Source organism: Fukomys damarensis, unplaced genomic scaffold (assembly GCF_012274545.1).
Source record: "Fukomys damarensis isolate Sample0158 unplaced genomic scaffold, DMR_v1.0_HiC HiC_scaffold_32, whole genome shotgun sequence".
Taxonomy (NCBI): Eukaryota; Metazoa; Chordata; class Mammalia; order Rodentia; family Bathyergidae; genus Fukomys; species Fukomys damarensis.
The window spans coordinates 26,890,044-26,900,689 of NW_022900944.1; positions in this window are offsets into that span (position 1 = coordinate 26,890,044).

Consider the following 10,646-nt stretch of genomic DNA (forward strand, 5'->3'; position numbering starts at 1 on the left):
ATTAAAAAGAGGTCTATTCCTGGGAGACAGCAGTATACCTGTCCTTGAATTTCAAGTAGTCAAGGGGAAATGCTGCTGATGGAAACGAGCAGTTACCAGATGCTCACATGCGATGTTGACTCAAGATAATTGAACAGATGCTCCAAGTTTCTGGCTTGAGGTAAAGCAAAAAAAGGACCCCATTATGGCACACCAGAGAGAGAGGCCAGGGCAGAATGCTTTTGCAAGTCAGGTGAGCATAGTCAGTAGCAAACATACTGTATCTAATCAGTGTGCTAAGATGGAAAAATCCCTCACAAGAAAAGAATAATTTAAGATTTTCTTTAGAGACTGAATTTTCTTCATATACTGGACAGCTTTACCTGTTAAACAGTTCTACCTATTTAGCAAAATAAATGTCAGGAAGGTAAATTTGTACTGTAAAAAGCATACAAATATTTTGTTCTATTGTTTTTAATATAAACAACAAAACTGACACTCAAACAAGTTGGGTGTTTTGTTTTAAATTCTAGAATTCATTTGGATAGGTCAAAACTACAATGGAATTCTATTGATTTTTCTTTCCTTTAGATTTACCACCCAAAAATTAAAAAGAAAATTCAAACAGACATCAAACTGTCAGTGTGGGAAAAAAATACAACAGAGAATTTACAGACAACAATCTAAACATGTCCAATTGAGGGTCTATTGAAAATTTAATCTATCAAAACTCAAAACAGTTTATACAGATTTTTATTACATTTCCCACTGTGTCCATGTTCAGTTGTTTTGAAATTGAACACGTAAAGAATTTTCATTTTTGTGTCTCTCTCTTTTTTATTCCCTCTGTAGCAATAAGACACTGATATTTTCACAATTTTAATGGTTGTAGCTGACTACATAACTCCTTTTCTTACAAGTATCATGAGAATGGAGATTTTACTGCACATTACTTTGAGAAAGGGAGGAAGCGAAACTCTCTCATGTCTGAGTCCATCATCAAAACTTTAGGCAGAACTGACACAGCGGGATGGGGTGGAACAAAGGCAAAAGTTTAAATATTGAAGGTGTGAGTCTACTGGAATTAGGAACTATATGAGGCTACTTTCCAAAATCTGCTTGAATGAAAGGTGCTCTTTTTTTTTTTTGTGGTTTTACCTTAGAGTCAACTCATATTGCTTTTTGATTCCAGAGATAGTAGAGTCTTCATGAATTGAAAAGTAATTCAAAGTTTCTACTTGAAGAAACTTAGAGATTATAAAGAATTAAATGAAAAGGAAAGTAAGAAGGTCCTATGGCATACAGAAATTCCTGTCTCGCCGCAAGCTATCTTTCCATTTTGAGCTTCTGCAAGCCACTCCTCAATCTCTACTATTTCTTTATTTCTCTCAATGAAAATTTATCCAACTGCATATCAAAAGTTCTTAAAATGTATAACCAAATTCTCACTGCCTCTATCTCTTAATAATACCCCTCACAATGAAATTACTCTTTTTCTAAAAGTCTGTAGTTTTTGTAGTATCTATTTATCTAGGAAGTTTCCTGTCCCTACTTTTTGCACCTGGAAAGTTTGTCATGAATAGTTTTCATCTCTTCTTCTGATTCTTTGTTTTCCCTTTATACACAAATACCTACTATTTATGTTCCTGAATTTTACATTCAAAATGTTTTATTAGGTTATATGTTGTCATTTTGACCTCCTTTCCTTATGCCACTTTGGCATTTCTTCATCACATTTCACTTTCACATATCTGATCTCTACCAGCTGGCACAATCCGGTTTGCACAACCACTTGAAATTTTTAATGATCTTTACTGCACTGCTTTATAAATCAGTGAACAATAGGAGAAGTACTAGCAGACGTGGTAGAGTGCTATAAAAATACAATTAAATTTAAAATGTGGTAGACATCAAGAAATGATTATCAAAAGCAGTATATATCTAAGCTTAGAGGAACACTCTCTGAACCTGTCAGTATCAACGTGTTTTTATGTTTTCTGCCTCTGGATAAGAGAATTACAATACTAATCTATGTCTATTATCCACAAATTGTATTTGTAAATTTCGATGTAATTTTACAAAAGTATTACCTAAAGATGAACAACTTCCTGCATTACTCTGCTGAATTGGCTGTTTTTACCACTCTTCCTTGGCCAATTTCCCTGCTTTACTAATATTTGGTGTATAAAATGATTATTTTTCTCCTGCCATTTTTTTTTTTTTGAGACAGGGTCTCACTATGTACTTGAGACTGACCTGCAACTCACTATGTAGCTCAGGCTGGTCTCAAACTCACAGTGATCCTCCTGCCTCAGCCTCCCAAGTGCTGGGATTACAGGCGTGCGCCACCACGCCTGGCTCTTGCCATTTTTTTCTTATGAGCAAGCTAAGGCCCTGTGGTTATCTTCTCTATCACAACATAAAGAAAATATGATAGGACTCAAATTAAAATTCAGTTTTGGCTTTAAACTGAAGGGTTTTTTTACCTTTTTATGATACTTCATATGAATAACAATCCACTAAGTATATAGACACCTTTCCATTAGATGTCAAAGAAATATTAATTTGCAATGAAAAATTTTAGAAAGAAAACTATATAATATACAGTAATTTCTGATTCTCAAGACTTGCTGAAAATTTGAATTCCCCTTTCCCCCACATTATTTTCTCCACACTGAAACCTTTTCTTTCCCTTACCCCAAACATCTAAAATACTATTAAATCCAACTCTTCATTGTTGTTGTTTTTGTTTGTTTGTTTGTTTTTTGAGACAGGGTCTCACTATGTAGTTGAGACTGCCCTGAACTCACTATGTAGCCTAGGATGGTCTCGAACTCACAGCAATCCTCCTGCCTCAGCCTCCTGAGTGCTGGGTTTACAGGCGTGCTCCACCACGCCCAGCTTCCCAACTCTTGAAAAGACCTCTTGACTCCCTTTCTTCCCTCTCTGGCTCAGAATTTTTTAAAATGTCAATTACATTCGTGTCTGTGTTTATTTCAAATGTCTTGTTCCCATGCATAAATCAATATCCAAATTCCTTACAGGCAAAAGAGACAAGGTAATTTGTATGTGACAGAAAGATCGTTCGATTTTAGACACACAGAGGGAGATACTGCAAACATTCATGTCATTTTTAAATCCTTCCTGGAGTTATTCGGACTTTCACTGAGGATTCATGATAACAGTGCGAATAGCTCCTTCATTATTTTCCACAGTAAGAGAAAAAGATCACTTTAGATAATATGAGTAAAACAATTTGGAAAACTGTCCTACAGTGACTGCGGCTTCTTACCAATCCTTTAGTCTCCTGAGATTCTAACACCTGTTGGAGGTTGTGGATTAACTGAAAGCAAGGAGCAGAAACTTAGAATGACTTTCTTGCATCTTCCTAGAGTAAAATGGCTGAAGGCGTCAGGATTTAGTCTTTTTACAAAACATAATCACATCTCAAGTAGTTGTGGAATTTTTAAGGAGATATTTAATGACCTTAAGTATTCTAACCCTCATCATAAAATGTAGATAAAATATTAGGAGAATAATTGATATTAGAGATGTACGTTATGAGTTATAGAGTGTACGCTACATAACTTATATCCTTTACTCTTTTCTTCAAATCCAGATGAATTTTGTGCTTTCCTACTTTCAAAGATTCTCACCAAAGTTCGTGTGGGTGAAAAAAATATATATTTAATAGCTAAATGTCTATCAAGAAGCAGCAATTGTCACTGTTCAGTCTGATGCCTGACAAAGGACACTTGTATAAGATGTTAGTATCAGGAAAGACACCAGCGGGTGACTTAACATCAGTAGGAGGTTAAAATAGAATTGCAGTAGCTAACAGGATGGTAGTGGCTTCCTGTATAAAGTAGGCCATAGTAAGCAAGGCAGATTGCTCAGCAACAAGTTCCCATCAGGGGACGATAAGAGGAAAAAATGTGCTCTCGGGCATTCACTGTTGTTTGCTCTGCATTTCCCCTGCGCATCTGCTCTGAAGGCAGCCTTATTGGATGTTGCTCCTCTGTCTACTGAATGCGAGGTGGGACTTGGATAAACTATGCTTTATCATTAATGGTTCAACAACCTGTATCAACTGTCATACTGACGCCTCTACTCACTGATAATTTGAAAGGAAAATAGGTTAAAAGCCGCATTTTTCATTCTGCTGATGTAAGATCATACTTTGATACAATTGTCAGGCATTTGCAAAATGTATTCATCATTTGACTTCTTCCTGCCTTTCTAATAACTGGATCCAACCACACTGTATGTTCATCAACAGATGGATGGATAAGGAAAGGGTGGCGTTTTTACACGATGGAGAGCTGCTCTGCTGTAAAGAAAGCTAAACGAGTTATTTGTAGCAAAATACATGCACTTTGAAACCATAATATTAAGTGAAATAAATCAGACGCACAAGCTTAAATATGGTATGGCTTCTCTTCCATGAGAAATCAAAAATATAAGTAAACAGCAAAATAAAAGACAGATAACAGGAATTAGGAAGATAGTCTTTTGCACAAGGAAAGGAACCAAGAGATAGAGGGAAGTGGAATGGTGGTAATGGGAAAGGGTTGAAAAAGAACCAAGATGTGCTACGTATATGCACCAACTCCACACAAGGAATGTGGTCATGATGCACTGCAAATACGTACTAATAAAAATAAACTGACAAAAAAAAAGCAATGTGAAGTCGAATTAATCCTCCTCTCCTTCATGAGTCTTACTTGCTTAATCTCACTTGCTTTTCAAACTTCATTGTCTCTACCTTAGGTTATTATTTTTTCCCCAACATTTGAAGAGCCTTTCTTGGGATGGTCAGTTTCATGTGCGGGCCCTCATCTCTCTGTCATTTTGAATGAAGAGTGATCTTTCCAAATCCTAAATCAGTTGTGTGAGGCTATTGCTTGAACCTCTTGCGTGGCACCTGAAGACAACTTATAATGTAAGAGCCTTAGCTGTGCCACTGCCTATCTCTGCAGAGTCACACAAGGGTAGTGGCTTCTTCTGCAGCCTACATGTAGCCAGGTTGGGTGGTCTGCTCTTCTTCAGCTCTGATTTTTCCACGTGTGCCTGTTTGCCATCTTCCTGACCAGGTGTTTTTAGCAAACATACACTCATTAAAGAAAAGTGCCAGCTTATTTAATATCTGCTTCTTTGTTTGCAAATCCTTGAGTATCACCCCGTGACACCACTCTGTTTCCTCTTCTCCTCTCAAAAAAGAAATAGTCCCATCCTTTTAGTCATAAAAGGTTACTGAAGGTCACTATACCCTGATTGTTATCTTGAAGGATCATTGCCTGATGCCCTTACATCCATATAGCTTCAGGGAGGTGAGAGGCCTTCTCTAACTCCAGGTAGGAGAAGCACTAACCCGGGAGGGGTATCTTTATTACACCTGCCACATTAGGTTGTTGTGTGAATCTGCTGAGACTGTGGTTATGAATATTCAACTCAAAGTAAGGCACAAATTATGTGCTTTACAAAGATTGATGCTTTCATTATAATCACAAAGCTCAACAGTTTAATGTGATGTTGATAAAAATTACAAGCTAATGAATTCTTTTCTATGATACCAGTTCCTTGTGTGATTTTTTTTCTTTTATAAGCCTGCAATTTCCTTGAAGAACTTTTTATTGATTTCTGTACCACTGGTCTCAGCATCTGACTAAGGTACAATAATTTATAAATTTTGAATGTCCGTATAAATTTCTTTAAATGAAAACATTTTTTTTTCCTTCTGGTACTCTAACCTCCACATTCCTTGTGAGAAAGAATTTCAGGCATGGTATACTGGGAAAACACGATAGTACTGCACTGTTAAAAGATACTTCTTGGTTGCAAGTTTAAGTGAAAATACCTCCAGAAACAATTTCTTCACAGCAGGTTTTTAGACTAAACAGGAGATGCCCTTGATTGAAGGCCCAGGCAGAAGCCAGTTCATTGCCTGCTAATCAGTATGAAGTTTACTGTCCTAACAGCTACCCATAGATATTTTCACATACAATGAAAGACAATTACCTTGATAATGTCTCCTGTTAAAAGGCAAATAAGTCATAACTAACTTAAAAAAAATCAAATGATTTGGAAAAGACCCCCTGCTATTTAGAAGTGAATCAGTATCACCCAATGTGATTTTTTACAGAAAAAAAAAAAAAAAGAAAAAGAAAAAAACTTTGAAATGAACACTGGATAACTTAACTCATTAGAAATATTTCTATTGTGTTTTCTTTATAAAGGTTATCTAAATAAAAGCATTGCATGCAAGACCACAGAAATGTTCCTATGTGTTGACCCTGTCAGGGGTAGGACATGAAAAGATGTCATTTCCTGAAGCAGCTGGTGTCAAAGTTTATGTGTGTTTTTTACAGGGAAGGAGTACCTCTTTGAACTGGCTTGGCAGTTTACTCCAATCAGGGACAAGTTTCCCCCATCTATTGCAAGGGGGTTTCCGTCCTTATTTGAACGCTTGAGGAATTGTCATGGTGCCCCAAGCCCACAGGGTAGGAGCTGCATCAAAACCATAATGTAAATGAGATAATTCATTATCATTGAGTCGGGGTCAGTTTGGGTTGTTTAGGACATTTCGTCGTGTTGTCAGGGGTGGCTTCGTCATCAGAGGCGGTCAGCTTTATGATGTTTAGAGCACTGTCTATCCCGGGGTTGGGTCAGCTCTCAGAACGTGGCTCTCTGTAAATTTTGTGAGCCAATGTCCTCTTTTCCCTGGCATCTAGGCCCCTTTTTCTAGGAATTTCTCCATTTTACCTCCTGCCTCACTGGTTCACAGGCAAGATTATTAAGGGAGAAGAGGCATGTTAATTCATGTGAGAGTAAACATTGTGCTATGTATTTGTAGGTCTTTCTTTCTTTCTTTCTTTCTTTCTTTCTTTCTTTCTTTCTTTTTTTTATTTTTTTGTCTTCTTTCCTGAAGTTGAAGCTTATGATTCCTTAAGGAACTTGTAGTCTTAGAAATAGCGTAAAAAGATTCATTGTTTTATGGTGAAAACCATTATTTGTCATACTTTACTATGCAATATAGTATTTATAATAGCCACCATCTATTAAGAACATATCTATTAAGAATATAATGCATATTATTTATATGTATATTTATTATATATACCACAACTAAATATGTGTATGTATATATTATGATTTCCCTATGTATGACTTATATATAATATCACATATATGATTACTAATTATATGTGTATGGTTCTCTTTATATATAAAACACACTTAATAATAATGTATATAACTCATTATACATGAACACAAATCACAAATGCAGATATATGCCCCAGTGGCTAGATCCACTAAAATACTGTACAAAATATATTTCCAAAGTTGTAAAATATTTCAGCAGAAGTAACCAGTTGACTAAATATTTTTTCTTTCGATGTGCATTGTCACTACTTTTGAATGAACCTTTACAGAGTAAAAAAAAAAAAAAATCTCAGTTTAACAAGCAAACTCTGATACAGTATACATTTTATTATCATTGTCAAACATCAAATTACATTAAATCCCAGCCAATCTTCCATGACCTTGCCTACCACACTCTTAGTGAGCACAGAGCACACAGGCACAGAGCATTCATTTTAAAATATAGATAACACACATTAATAAATGGTAGGGCAAAGCACAGCCTTTTGAGATGTTTCCAACAAAGAGTGTAGGGTGATTATGTTCTCACAAAACCACTACAGGTGATCCTCAGTGGTAATGACTCAGACAATGGACTGTATTTACTCCCTGCACATTTTCTAAATAGAATTGCATTTTACAATTGCTTAGACTGCAGTAGTTAGAAAGCTAATATTACTTAATAGGTGATCTGAGAAATGTGCCCATCGCAGTATTTTGAAATGCTTTAACATTCTTTTCTTTTGTAAGGTAAATATTAGGAAACAATAGCTTATGGGCAGTCTTATTTAGTTTATCAAAGTACCTGTGAAGTAAAAACAATTATTGCAATTTTACAGAATAAGAAAATGAAGATCCAAAATTAACTGAGCAAAAAATAATATTTTGTCTTAATTTAAAAAGTCTTTAAATAAGGATAAGAATATAGAAATATATTTACTGAGCACTTATTTAAAGAATCATAGTACATTTCTTATGTTTTAAAAAAATGGTGGTGGTTTTTTTTTTTTAAGCCCATTTCATAGCTAAAAACTGAGGGATGAAGTTAGATAGGTAAGGAGTTCCAGGTCAGTCTCAACTACATAGTGAGACCCTCTCTCAAAAGACAAAAAGAACAAACAAACAAACAAACAAAAAGAAATAAGTTACTTGGGGTCTCGTGGCTCAGTCAGTGTTGGGTTCTAAGCTTGAGCCTTTCCTATTTATTGAAAAACATTTTAAAGACTCTTCAAGATTAATCAGAATTATATCAGCTATTTGGGGGGGGTTACGTGTCAGCCACCATATTATTATATGTGATTTCTCACTTAATCTCTAAAAACAACTTTATGAGGCAGAGTGATAAATAATCCATTCTTTTTCCTAAAAATGTATATTCTTATACATTTATCTCTGCTGCAAAGGGACTTTGTGCATGGAATTAAGATTACTAATTGTAGATAGAATTTCAGTTGACCATAACAGAGTTTATTTGGGGTGATGTTGGCAGATTTATACAATTACACACACACACACACAAAAAAAAAAAAAAAAAAAAAAAAAAAAAAAAAAAAAAAAAAAAAAAAAAAAAAAAAAAAACTCTTAAAAGCAGAAAAGGAAGGTAGAGTAAAGGAGGCAAAAGAGGAGATAAGAGAGATGCAAAGAATGAGAAAGATTTGTCCTGCTGTTGCTGGTTTTGAAGAAGAAGGAGGTCAGAGGCCAAACTCCTAAACAGTACAGTGAACTGACCCTGTAGCTAACTCTTCTGAAGGATTTGTATATTAATCTCAAGTAATGTATTGGCAGTTTCCAAATATAGCATATTTCAAAGCTTTAAATATAAAGAACTTAAATTACTGTTAAGAACAAAAAGCTGTTGCAATCACAGTAATATACAATCTTATTTTGAGCATGAATTCCATTTTAAAACAAATACTTTGCTGTAAAAATATTAAAATGAAACTCTTGCAGGATCCTGTTTACTCCCCAAACCACAGTCCCAAAAGCTACTGTTTTTCTCCTTCATGTTAACAGTGATTTAATAAAATTTCCTCTTCAAATTGGTACACTTGGATTTGCATTTTGAGAGATACAGAGGGAGAGATATTTGTGCAAATTGGAAATGGAATGAAACGTGATATTTATACTGGTTTTAAATATTTCAACATTCATTTTAAACCAATAGATGAAAGGTAAAGATGTCAGAATTTTTCATTTCACCCAACAGTGTGCAGCATTTGCTATGCTGGAAAGTGTTACTTTTTTGAAACATAAATACACTTTCACTCCATCTCCAATTTATGTCCTCGTCTTCCCCATGGCATCTCATAAGGTACAAATCGATATGCAGTGTGTTTTAATAATAATGATAATAACAATGCTAACTAGGATGTGGCAAGGACTCACTGTCAACTGAGAACTTACAATGCACTCTCTGCTTCCTGTCTACTAAATTGATGAATGAGGATTTGTAATAATGAGTAAATGGTGACAGACAATAAATACAACAGAACATATTATGCCACTAAATAAACATTAGTTCAAAAGGCAGTGAAATATTTTCTTGGAAAAAGAGCTCTGATTCTTATCTACCAGTGTGTCCTGTCCTTTGTAGTGCAGACTATGTAGCCCAGGCTGGTCTTGAACTCATTCTGATCCTACTGTCTCAGCCTCCTGAGCACTGGGCTTTCAGGCAATATCCTCCATGCCAGGGTTGAAATGTTATTTTCATATGAAAAATTCCTATGCAGAAATGTAAATACTTTCATATAATATATTTTAAAGGATACATATTTTAGATTTTTAAATAATTCTATATCATGCTATTACATTGGCTACAAATACACTGGTATGTTGAATCATTAATTCCCAATTCTTCCTTTCTTCTGATAACAGTTTATTTACATTTCCTAGTGTAAGTGTTTCATTATATACGTTTCCATGCATCTTTTGTTGAGTTTTTTCTTTGCGGAGGTGACTGCTATTTTTTTGGTGCATGGATGTTTATAATTATTCACCATGAATCATGATATGAAGTATGACATATATTTTTGAATGGGTAACATTTACCTTCATGGTCCATTTTTATTATCAATTTTGCTACCTCTTCTTCCCAACTGTGTCTTTTGCCTGATGCATCTTAGCTCAATGTTTTTCATGTTTTGTAAATCCTAGTATTAGTATAAATTTTGCCTTTTTTAAGCAGCATTTATTTGGGTCTGTGAATCAGATTAAAATCTCTTTGAAATAGATGAGTTAAAACCCACTTACCCTTACTGATCACACTCATGTGCTTGACCTCAAATCTGCTGTATCATTTTATGCTATAATTAGTACTTGCATGTGTGTTTTCTATCGCTCCAAAATATATTTGTTACTCTTGAAGTTTTAATTTATTGTCATATTTAGGAAGCTGTATGTTTTCATTTTATTGAATGTCATTTGCTCACACTGGTGGTTTATTTTTCATTCATATTAGTATATGTTCGCAGTACATAATGCTTACATTCAGCATTGGGGGGTAGGTATACATACGTAACACATTT